This window comes from Nothoprocta perdicaria, unplaced genomic scaffold, assembly GCF_003342845.1.
Source record: "Nothoprocta perdicaria isolate Ctin4 unplaced genomic scaffold, notPer1 scaffold_20, whole genome shotgun sequence".
Lineage (NCBI taxonomy): Eukaryota > Metazoa > Chordata > Aves > Tinamiformes > Tinamidae > Nothoprocta > Nothoprocta perdicaria.
In genome coordinates this window covers 6,067,465-6,078,525 of record NW_020455205.1, presented here as the reverse complement: position 1 = coordinate 6,078,525, position 11,061 = coordinate 6,067,465, and the positions used below count along the sequence as shown (strand labels likewise).

Genomic DNA, 11,061 nt, shown 5'->3' with positions numbered 1-11,061 from the left:
AGTCAGCGGGTGTAAAGCCTGGTCACCCAGCAAGCCCGGCAGCCTAGGAGCTGCCCGCTGATGACACCAGCACCATTTGGGCCCACATGGAGGGCAGCGGCAGCAGGAGCTTGGCTGGGCACAGCTGGCTCCTGCTGCAGGTGCCCTGGTTTTCCACGTTAATGTTTTCTGCATTCTGTTGATTTACATCAGGTCACCTGTGCTGAGCCTGGCTGCTGGTGGAGCAGAGGCTGCTGTGGGCTCTTATAAGGCTTAGAGCAGCTTCTTCCTCCTTTTTGCTCCCTGTGTCCCAGGAATGCCTTCCTGGCTGGCAGTGGGGAATTTTGCTCAGGAGTCTGTGGGATGTGGCCCAGGTAACGTGTGCTCCCTTTGAGGCACTGGAGGTGCAGGGAAGGGCAAGGGGCTGATGCCCCTGCCCTATGTTGTGTTGTTTGGGAGGAGGAAAAGTAAAACAGGGATAGAAGTGGGGAAAGGGATCTGGATCTGCTCTCTTCCCTGTCTTCTCCAAGTGCTCCCCATGTCCCAGCTGAGGGGCAGGGTTGATGTGCTGCCTGTAGCCCAGAAGGGAATTTTTGGAGGGTGTGAGGTGTGATGGGGGAAGCGGTGGCTGCAGGGGGCTGCTCCCAGGGAAGGCAGCTCTGCCACCTTGGCAAATGCCGGTCCGTCCTGTGTCACCTGCACCCCCGGGGAAGTGGCGCTGCTGTCGCTCAGTCGCCAGCTCCTGGGTGCAAAGTGCCGCAGCTCCGGCGCATGCGCCCGCTGGCGTTGGTTGAGCGGYGCGGGCGGCCGCTGCGCTGCGCCTGCACCCACTGCCGCTGCAGCGCGCAGCGAGCGCCTTGCTGAGCCTGCTCCGCATGCCTCCCGCCTCTTCCCAGCATCRCAGAGGGACAGGCAGCAGGCCCTGGGGGTTCTTCAGAAATATCACTGCTTTCCAGTGCTGGCATAACGCTCCCTTCAAGGCAATATCCCTTGTCTGGGCAATTTCCCAGTAAAATACTAAATTGCAACTGCAGAGCAGTAAAAGCAAGGGCATATTTGTTTGACTGACACGAGGAGCCTCCAGAACAAATGCAATTAGACTCCAAGCATGCTGCTGCTGCCCGTGCCTGCTTTGCCACCGCAAAAAAGCCACCTTGGGGTTCTGCTGGTGCCCAGCACCTGCTTGGTGTCCTGCCCCTCTGCAGCGGGTGTGTGGAGGGCAGGGGGCTCCTGTGGCTGGCACTGGGTCCCTGCACTGCTGTGGTGGAGCTGGTGCTCAGGGACCCGACAGATCTCAGCTGAGCAAAACCCTCGTGGGCATCGGTGGCTTTGTGCCAGGCACAAGCAAACAGGGATCCCGGCTGCCTCAGTCTGTGCTGGAGGCAAATGATGTTTTCTTTGGAGCTTTGTACAGTGAATAGTTGACATCATGTAAACAGTTTGATACATGGCTGGCATCAGAAGGAGGTGGGGAAAAAGAAAGGGGGTAGCAGCTTAGCTTTGCCAGAAGGGGGTAATTGAAAACAAGCTGGCACCAAGTGCCAGGGGCTGGGGTTAGTTGTGAGGCAGCGTGGTGGGTCACCCACCTGTTGGGAAAGGCTGCTGGGCAGCAGGCAGGGTCAAAGCTGTTCCTCTYGGTGGGGAAGCAGGGTCTTGGCCATGTAAATTGGGTTTGCAGGGTTGATCTCTACTTATGGACCCTGGCGTGCAGGCCCAGGCCTGCAGAAGGTGCCTTAACCGGAGCTCTGCTTGGGTGCAGGGTGATGGTGCCTTGGCCTTGCTGCAGGCAGCAGCACAGGGCAGAGCTGCCTCTGCTGCGTGTGGAAGCTCTTTCCAAGCCACAAAAGCCATAGCGATGATTCAGGAAATGACAATGATGATGAGAAAGCTTTTCTAATTTCTACCAAATTGCACTTTCTCTGGATATTTACATTCAGAATCCCTGTGGGGTAGGAGTGGGGCGGGGGGAGGGGAGGGAAAGCTGCTTCCATTTCCTATAATCGGCAGCAAATTTGGTGCATCTTTCTCTGAGCCAGGGCCTAGCCCCGGCGTGCTGGCTTTGTGCTCAGGGAAACAAGCACAGGCGTGTGCTGCACTGCCCCTGCTGCAGGGCACAAGAAGCCACAACAAACCATAGGCACAAAAGTTTCATTATTATTAATTTGTAAATCAAGTATAAATGCAGGGGAGCCAATGAAGCTGCTGGTGCTACATGGCTGTAAAAGGAAGGGGCGCGTTGCCCGTGAAGTGCTGAAGGTTGGGTCAGACACATCAGGGCCTGGATYCTAGTGCTCTATGAAGGCTGTTAGATGAGTGCGTTTGCAGACTAAGACCTRTGTTAGACACATTTTAATCTGAAATACCAGGAGAGTCATCTCCTGAATCCATAACTTGTGTCCTTCAGTATTTCAGCATGCCCTGAATCATATGCTGATTTGATTTACTCTTTGATTTACTATAAAGGACATAAGCAATTTTTTGAAGCAAGGAGGCCCACTATTACTGTAATGCAAATGCAGGGTGTTTGCTGCAGAGCTCGAGCTGCTCCCAGTGTGTGGATGGGTGCGTGTGCGGCAGCGCGCTGGGAGCTTGTGACACCCTGGACTGGTGGGGAGAGCTGCTGGGCAGGGGGGTGCGCAGGTCTGAGTGATGCTGCAAGGGAAGGTTCAGGTTTGTTTTCTTAGCTAAATTTGCTGACTTTCAAACTGCAACTCCACAAATCTGTTTTCCTTCTTGTTGCAATTAATACTTACCTAAAGGGGAGGGAGAAGGACTGGAACAGCCCTCACTCTTGAAGGGAAGGTCTGGACCGTAGCAGTGCTGGGTGCAGCAGAGGCTGAGCCCAAGCCATGTGCTGAGTTTGAGGCATTTACAGAGGGGTCCCCAGGTCCTTTTTCCTCCATCATAACCCCAGGCCAGATGGGGTGTCCTTGGGCCAGGGCGCTGGAAGCAGAGGGATTCTCGGTGCTGGAAACAGAGGGAACCTCAGCTGTCAGTGATGGCGGGATGCAGCTCAGCAGCGCAAATGGGCATGTATGCATGCACGTGAAGTGTATATTTAATGCAAGGCAGCTGAGAAAGCTGGTGAAACCATTTTGGAAACAAATGTTTACATTTCTGAAGCTGTTATGCATTTTTTTTCCAGAAGTTTAATACCACATTTAGTGTCTGAGAGTGGAAAGTCACTGGAAAGTATAAAAGAGGAGGCGCTTAGAGAAGCTCCAGCTGAGATCTCCTCTGTCACATCTCAGCATTTCTGTTGATGGGTTTCCAAATCTTCACTGTTTTCCAAGCCTATATCAGTACAGTGATTTAAGGTTAATATTCAGAAAACAAAAGCTGTTTATCACATGAAATAATTTCTACAGTTCAGYCCAATCACTTGGGTAATTCACTCGCTTGGTGAAGAGTTGGAGATTCTCCAGAGGACGGAGAAAGACGGAGCTGCTCGGCACCATGAAATTCCTGCCTTGCCTCAGTCCTSGTCTTCCAGTGTAACCAGGCACCATCCTCCCTGCCCAGCACTGTGTGTGCAGGCAGGATTGAAGCCTCATGAGCGYTTGAGGACTCCTACCAAATTACCTGAAGCAAGAACAGGAAAACTGTTTAGAACAGCAAGGTTTAGTTTCTAGATCCAGATTGCTGTGCGTTGTGCACAAGCTCCCTAATGTTTTAGTAATGATTCTGCAAGCTGACTGAYAGCTCTGAAAAGCTTTTCTGGAGATTATGTAAATCCCTAAAAAGATCTCTTACCCTAAACTCGAGTTTTGCAGCAGAGTCAAATGCTGTGAAATGTAGGCATTGCCAAATTTTAAAACCTTGCCGCTACCTTACGTGAATACTCCCAAATACCTGGGCCATGGTAATGGTGCCCTGGAAGGCTGCTTTGGAGTAGACTCGGACAGTGCCATGGTAATGGTGCCCTGGAAGGCTGCTTTGGAGTAGACTCGGACAGTGCAGGGCTGCCCCGCTTCCTGGGAGGAAGCGTTTCCTGCACCTCCATTCCCTCCAGCGCTGCTGCTCCAGAGCTGCACCAGCCGGGGGGAGATCCAGGTCCCTTCACATCTAGCCCAAACTGCAGCTGTCAGACTGCACATCAAGCAGGGAAGCGGCTCCCGGTTCTGATGCCCAGTAATGGGCAGAGAAGATGCTGCTTTGTGCTTCAGCTTGCTGACTTGGTGCAGAAATTACTGCAAAACATTTACAACTTCATCCTATCTTGCAGCCTTTCCTATGAGCCCCGATGTGGCTGCATCAGCACCCTACTGCTGCTGGCCCCAAGTGCTTGGGGAGCAAAGAGCTCCTGCGCCTTGAGGGGGGGATGTGAAAACCTGCCCATGCACTTGCAACTTCTAAATGTTGCTATTCAAACGCGGTTTTGTTATCTGTTTGCAACCTTTCTGCTTGTATTAAATCTGCCATTTAAGATACTATCTGTTGTTAAAGATGCTATGGTGTGGATGGCTAGACAGCATTCAATGTTTTTGTGAGAGCTGTTAGGAGAGCCCTTGTTAGCTCTTACTGCAGTCGTCTTGGTGGGAATTAAAGTAAAAAAGGAGCTTATTGCATTGCAAAATGTTCAGAAAGATGTGCTTCAGCAAATAAATGCCTTTATTTTCAGTGTCTGAATGGCTATGTAAAGAGAAGGGACTGAATAATAGTAAAAACTATGTGATTAAGGGCTTGCTAAATAAGTTGTAACTAGTTTTTCAGAATTATCCCAGAATCATTAACAAAATGTTTCTTGCATCCTATGAGCTTCTAGACCTGCTTGAGCTGTGCATTCCTGCTCCCCTAGAAAGGTACTTTTGAGTTTTGATAAAAGCAGATTAAAAACTCCCTTTCTCATTTGTTTTGGTGATTTGAATAAGGCCACTAAAGGAGCTGGGGCATTTTTTCCCYCTCGTGCAAACAAAGTACTGGTGTGTGGGGAGGTGTGGGTGTGTATTGTATGTGGGTTTTTTTAAAGAAAAGTGACAAAATAGAAAACAAAAAAGAATCAAATAGGGATAAGAGATTGAAAATGAGAGGGAAAAGGAGAAAAAAAAAAAAAAAAAAAAAAAAAACCCCGAAAGGAAAATGGATGAATATGGGCAAGCTCAGTAATTAATTCTTAGTAGTATTTTGAGTCTCTCTTGCAGGCAGGAATGAAACATGATTTGGAGCTTGCTTTGAAATAAAAATATTCCTCCCCCTGACCTTTCCCACTTCCAACACTTCTTCCCCCCTCTCCAAGTTAGGAAGGGAGACTTGCACAGTTATTTTGTCCCTGGCAGAGCCACCCTGACTGCCCGTGATGCCCTGGGCTTTTGCTTGGCTCCATATTGCATCCAGCCACATCCGCCTGACCTGCGGGCTGCCAGGAACATGAGGAAGCGGCAGCCGGGGCCGGCACCACGGGGATGCGGTCACAGGGACCGGCAGGGCCGGAGCAGGGTCCCTGCTGCCTCCCTGCTGCGCCCCAGCGCTTTCCTCTCCCTTTGCTTTTCCTCCCTTTTCTCTCCTCTAAATGGAAAGTTTCGCGATATGTCTTGATAATGTTAAATAAAAACTCCTCTAAACCACAATAGCTGTTCTTTTAAAAATACATTCAGTGCTCTCATGCAAAGATTGTGATTGAAAATGTATGCATTTGAGTAGCCTGTATATCAAAGTCCAAATATTGTTTGTTTTTTTTTAAAGGTGTTTATGGAATATCTTTGCTTTTCTTGTACCTTCTTAGAGCTGCAGATAGAAATGCTGAAAGCAAATGTCCCCCGATTGCTACTTGCTGYCTTATAAAAAGCTGAAGCCGAAATGAACTTCCAAAGAGATTGAATTAATAGTGTCCTTGTGAAGGAGTAACCTGAAGAATTTACCCATCCACCAAAAGTAAAAGCAAATTTCAACCAATAGACACTGTGTGACTTGAAAAGACAGGTTGGAGGTGAGTTTTGGAGGCTTTGGACTCGGTGTTTCCAGGCCGTGTGAGAGGAGTGAGTTTTGGATCTGGCCTGGATGACAGTGAAGAGCACCTGCTCCATGAATCTTGTGTTTGGGTGAGGCCTGAGTGCTCCCTCCTGGTAACCTGGAACCCTGGTGCCCTCCTGCTGGGAGGAGAGCTCYGAGAACCTTGCACGTCCCAATTTGTGCATCGCTTCCTCAGCCATCAAAGCGATTTGAGATCGATGCTCTGTTTAAGAGGGAGGCCGCGCAGCTCCGGGCGGCAGCGCCGTATCGAGTGCTCCGCGGGGGAGTTGACGTTCTCGGTGCAGCTCTTTGTACAAAAACAGAGAATATAAAGATTTTTCCAGGAAGGCCATGATGCAATAGCGGGTTCTGGGATGTTAAAAATAGTTACTCTCATAAGCTCCTCTATGAGCACGAATGCAGTCTGAATTTGGTTGATAGAGGGTGCACAGCAGAAGTAAGAGTTAGTCGCAGATGCCAGAACTGCAGGGTACTAGGCAAGTCCTGCAATTTTAATGTGCAGCAAGGCCAGAAGGCAGCTTGGTGCAGTAATAATAATTCAATGCAACTAATATATATAAAGACATCTGCGAAGGCAAAGACAGGTCTGCCAAGAATGCTCTGCTAGTCAGGCACCAACCAGGCTGATCAGGGTATGAGGCTGCGGGATGGAGCCACTTGTTTCTAATGGRTTGGAGCCCTCCTTAAATAAACCTTCATTAGGGAGGGTGGCACCACTGAGTCGGCTTCCTGCTGAACCGTACAAGACAGAAAGAGTGTCAGCCACAGCAGCGAGAGTGCCACGCAAATTGATTTAAAGACTGGAATAATGGGAATCTTGAAGAGCTCTGATGAGAAATGAAGGAGCTGAGCAGAGGGAGATGGAAACAATGAGAGGAGCAAGGAGCCATGGGCTGAGAACGGAGCAGGAATGTTTTCTGTTTTCATCTGCAGGCTGAAGCACCACCCTTTCAAACAAGGCGTGAATTTAATCTATGATCAATGCATCTATAAAACCAGTTGGGGGSATTTCTGTGGTGGATGTATAGTGCCCCCGTGAATGAAGAGCCCCCAAGCCAGCCTGATTCAGGGTCAGTTTTACTGAGTAAGCTATCAAGGTGCTCATTTGTATCCCTCTATTTTTAGAGATTTTTAGCCTCTCTAAAAAAACTTATGACTGATGGATCTTAGACCTGTCCGCATCTCTATCTGCTGGATATATAGTCTGGCCTTAATGAGGTTTCTGTATACAGGGTTTTGTAGCTTGGATTGCTTTTATATATTTGTTCTGAAAGTAACAGCTCCTTAAAAWTTTGGTTATTGATCATAGGGAGGCAGTAGATACTTTTAGTCTTCAGAATTACAAATAAATCATTGAGCGAGGCTATATAAAGCATTTGCATTTTATTAAAAGCACTAGATTCAGGGTTTTCAGAATTTTATTTCTTCATATGGGGATCCACAGAAAAATATTGTGGGACTTAGTCCTTCTCGCTCAGTAATTCCACCCATGTTAATAAGCCAGAATTAGACTCTTCCCAAATTGCATAAACCGCTGAAAGATTCAAAAGCAGGGATTTAGAGAGTTGTAAAACACCTGTTTCAGCTGATAAGCTGCCTGCACAAGTTGTGATCTGCTTGCAAAGACATGCAAGGTGCCTCTCGGTTTTTATAGCAGATCCGAACCCTCAGCCTGCGTGCTGGTACTTGCGTACGTGTGTGTGGATGTGCGGCACCCTCGGCTCCCGCAGGGCCAGCCTGGCGCGCGGTGCCGGAGCAGGAGCCGGGCTGAGCTGCTGCGGCAGCTTCACCTGCGCTGGGCTCTGCGGCTGGACCCGGGCAAAGGAGGGAAATAATTAAAAAGGCAGGAAAAAAAGAAAAAGCTGGGAAATGAAGATGCAACGAATCTAGACAAAAACACTACGACCAAGCCTCATTGGTAGCAGCATGATTTGCATGTTTAGAAAACAGGTGAAATAAGCTGCTTCCTCCACCCCATCTGCTTTTGTCCTGACTTCATCCTGTCTGGGAAACAGCAGCTGWGGCCAGGAAGGGATTTGGGAGAGGAGCAGGTGATAAAGCTGTTCCCAGCAGGCTGGAGCTGGCCCTGGCATTGCTGTAGAATGGATCAGGACAGGACAGGGCATGTCCTGGCCAGGGTAGGTCTCCCTGGGTCTTGAGTGGGCTTGGCAGTATAGGCAGGCATTAGACCTGGGGCCTTGCTCTATTTCTGTGTGATTTCTGATGTGTGTTTTGATATTTAAATAAGCCCATGTTCCTGCTTTCTGTGTGGAGTTTGACCCAAGTAAGAATTTAGCAAGTTTGTTTGTCTGTAAATCATGAACATGAGCCCCTGGTGTGTTTTTCTTGCTGCTGGGATTTTGGTGCTGTTTACTTTGGCTGGGGCTCCTTCTCCAAACAGCTTCCCTATTAGTGCTGCTGGGCAGGAGCATCCSGCCGCCTTTGCTTCCTGGCTTCGTGCGCCATAAATGGCGTGTTGCACTAGACAGAACTCGGAAGACAACTCCTGGTTTGTCTCCTGATGGGGCAGAAGCGCCTGCAGTCGGTGTTTGGTGTCCTGGGCCTCTAAGAGGGCTGGAAGCCACCAGCACAGTAGCTGGTGGGTCTTCAACCTCGGAGAATTTGAGTGTCTTTGTACTGCCGAGCAGGTGAGCGTTGAACAGCGCGTGATCAATAAGAGGCATTGCCGGGGGTCTGCTATAGTCTGCACTGGCTCACGGTAAGTGTTGCTATAGGCTATGGGCCTAGGAGTATAAAACGTCGAAGGGCAGTAATAATTCATGCATCCTGGGACGTGTAAAACCAACAGCATGTCAATAGCTGTGGCAGGCTGTGCAGAAAATATGCAGGATTTGGGTGTCRCAGGAGTCCATGTTATACTTTAAACCACACTTTCCTTGGTAAAATATAGACTTTTCCTATTTGCTAAGAACGTTTATTTTCAGTTTTATGTCACTACTTCTCTATTAAGATTCTAAAAGATATGCAGCTCAAAAGGGGCCCAGAGATTCAGAAAGCAAAATATATGTATTTATTGAAGGAAAACACATAAAAGATTTATAAAACATAGGGTGCAATAGTATTTGAGATTCATGGACCATTTCAGCATTCATAAAACCATACATGGCTCTCACATTGACTTCCCTGGGAGGCAGATGCTGCTTGACGGATCACCCGGGAGGTATCTGGCGTTTCCTTAAACCACATTCATTACAATCGCTTTGCATTTCACTTGGAAAGGGAAATATCGTGTGAAATAAGTACCACCTTCTTTTTCAGTATTCCTCCTTTAAAAAATACCTCAGGATAATTAATATTTCCTGTCGGTTGTGCAAAGCTGCTAGACAAGGTGAGTTGCTGCGAGGAGGACGGTGCCGTCTCATGCATATTCCGCCGCTCCGGCAGGGCCGCGTGGAGCCCGCGAGTCACTAGTACTGCTCGCCTGGTGCTGGCTCCCGCAAAAACTCTTCAGATGAAACTTTAATGAGAAGGGGGGAAGAAAGGGACGCTGGAGCAGACCCATTCTTATGCATGCGGCTGTGCGCTCCCGCGCGCCGTGGCCGCTGCTCCTCAAACCTGCCTGGAACTAGAAAGGCAAGATGGAGGTGGCGTGTGTCACTYGTCATTATGTGAATACGGGCCTTAACGCACAGGTAGCGCTTCTGAAAGAATGTAAAATACTCACCAAAAAATAAAGGGAAGGCAGCACAAAGAAACTCGCCATACATTATTTAAATCTTCCCCTGTGAGAGGCTGAGGTCTCAAGCGCACGCGGATCATCTGCTCGCCGACATGACAGCCGTCCCTCCACTGCGGAGCCGTAAGGCCCCGCTCCACTCTGCTTTTTTTTTTTTTTTTTTAAGGTTTATTTTCAAATAATAATTAAATCTTAGATACAGTTTCTATTTTTTTTTTGAGGACTGTAAAGTGATTTTAATGTAGGGGACTGCTACTACATAAACGAGTACTACCAGATATTTCAATGCATCCTGCTGAAGCTAGAGTGAGACAGAGGTGGTAAAAAACCACGAAGTGAAGCCTGCTGGTCTCTGCGACCCGAGAAGGGAGGGTTTTGTTCCGGGCAGAGCATCTTGGCTCCTCCATGTCCCTCGGCTTGGCTTGGGGAGAGTGGATTTTATAGCCCTCCTTTGACACTGAGCAAATTTAAAGCTGTTGTTGTTGATCCTGTTTCTGTTTGTATTAAAAGGATATCTGTAGTGTTTATATTATGGGGGGAAAAATGCTATTTATACTTTTTGTGTTTTCCATGTCTCTCTTCTTATGACTGTGCTGTTTGCCAGCAGCCAAGGGGCCACTTTGATGCTTGCTTTGATGTTGTGGTTTATTGTGTGGCACAGCTACAGTTTTCCTTTCTAATCAGACGCGGCATACTGGGTAAAAAATAAATTGTTTCTTTAATTATGGTTTTCTCATAGAGTTTGCCTTTGCTGTGGCTGCCGGGGGGCTCGAGAGGCGTGTTGGTAAATACCTGTGCACACTCTGCTGCCGCTCTCGGCGATGCCGCTGCCCCTGCTCCCTGCGGCCGGCCTGCGCCGCGGCCCTTTCCCCCGCAGGGACCAGCCCATGCGTTGCACGGAGCACRTGTGACAGCCCACACCTCTGCGTGCGCTGAGTGCTGAGCTCATGGGAGCAAACAGCCGGAATAACGGGAGCGTTCGTCCCAGCTGCAGCCCCGGCAGCGAGCGTGGCCTGCGCCCACGGGCTCCCCTGCTCGCCCCGTTCCTTGCCCGCGTGGCAATGCCCGGCAYGGCTTAATGGCAGTGATTATGTCCGTTCCTTTTCCCTCTGTGCCTCTCAGCCATTTGCAGGCTGATGAGAAACCATTTTGTTTCCATTTTGCAGATGGAAAAGGGAGACCTTGAGAGGCCGAGTGATTTGTCCAGGATGATACAGCAAATCGATGGAAAGAAAAGGGATCAGGCCACTCCACGCAGTTCAGGAGGGCCTTTAATTTCCCCGTGGGCTTTCAGGGAAAGGCTCTCTGCTCCCCAAGGGCCGGTGTCCATTGCCAGCGTTCCTCCCTTGCTGCTGCCAGGCTACTGCTTGAGCGATGGAGAAATGCAAGATGTATTATTCATTGCTCCTACTCAT

At 49.1% G+C, this 11,061-nt stretch overlaps 1 long non-coding RNA gene across 1 annotated transcript; it reads left to right on the top strand.

Moving 5' to 3' along the window:
• The first annotated feature begins 278 nt into the window (after positions 1-278).
• On the top strand, positions 279-6,083 carry LOC112946259. Its single transcript, XR_003249194.1, has 2 exons — positions 279-353; positions 5,702-6,083. It is a non-coding gene; the product is annotated as an uncharacterized LOC112946259 (long non-coding RNA).
• The last annotated feature ends 4,978 nt before the right edge of the window (positions 6,084-11,061 follow it).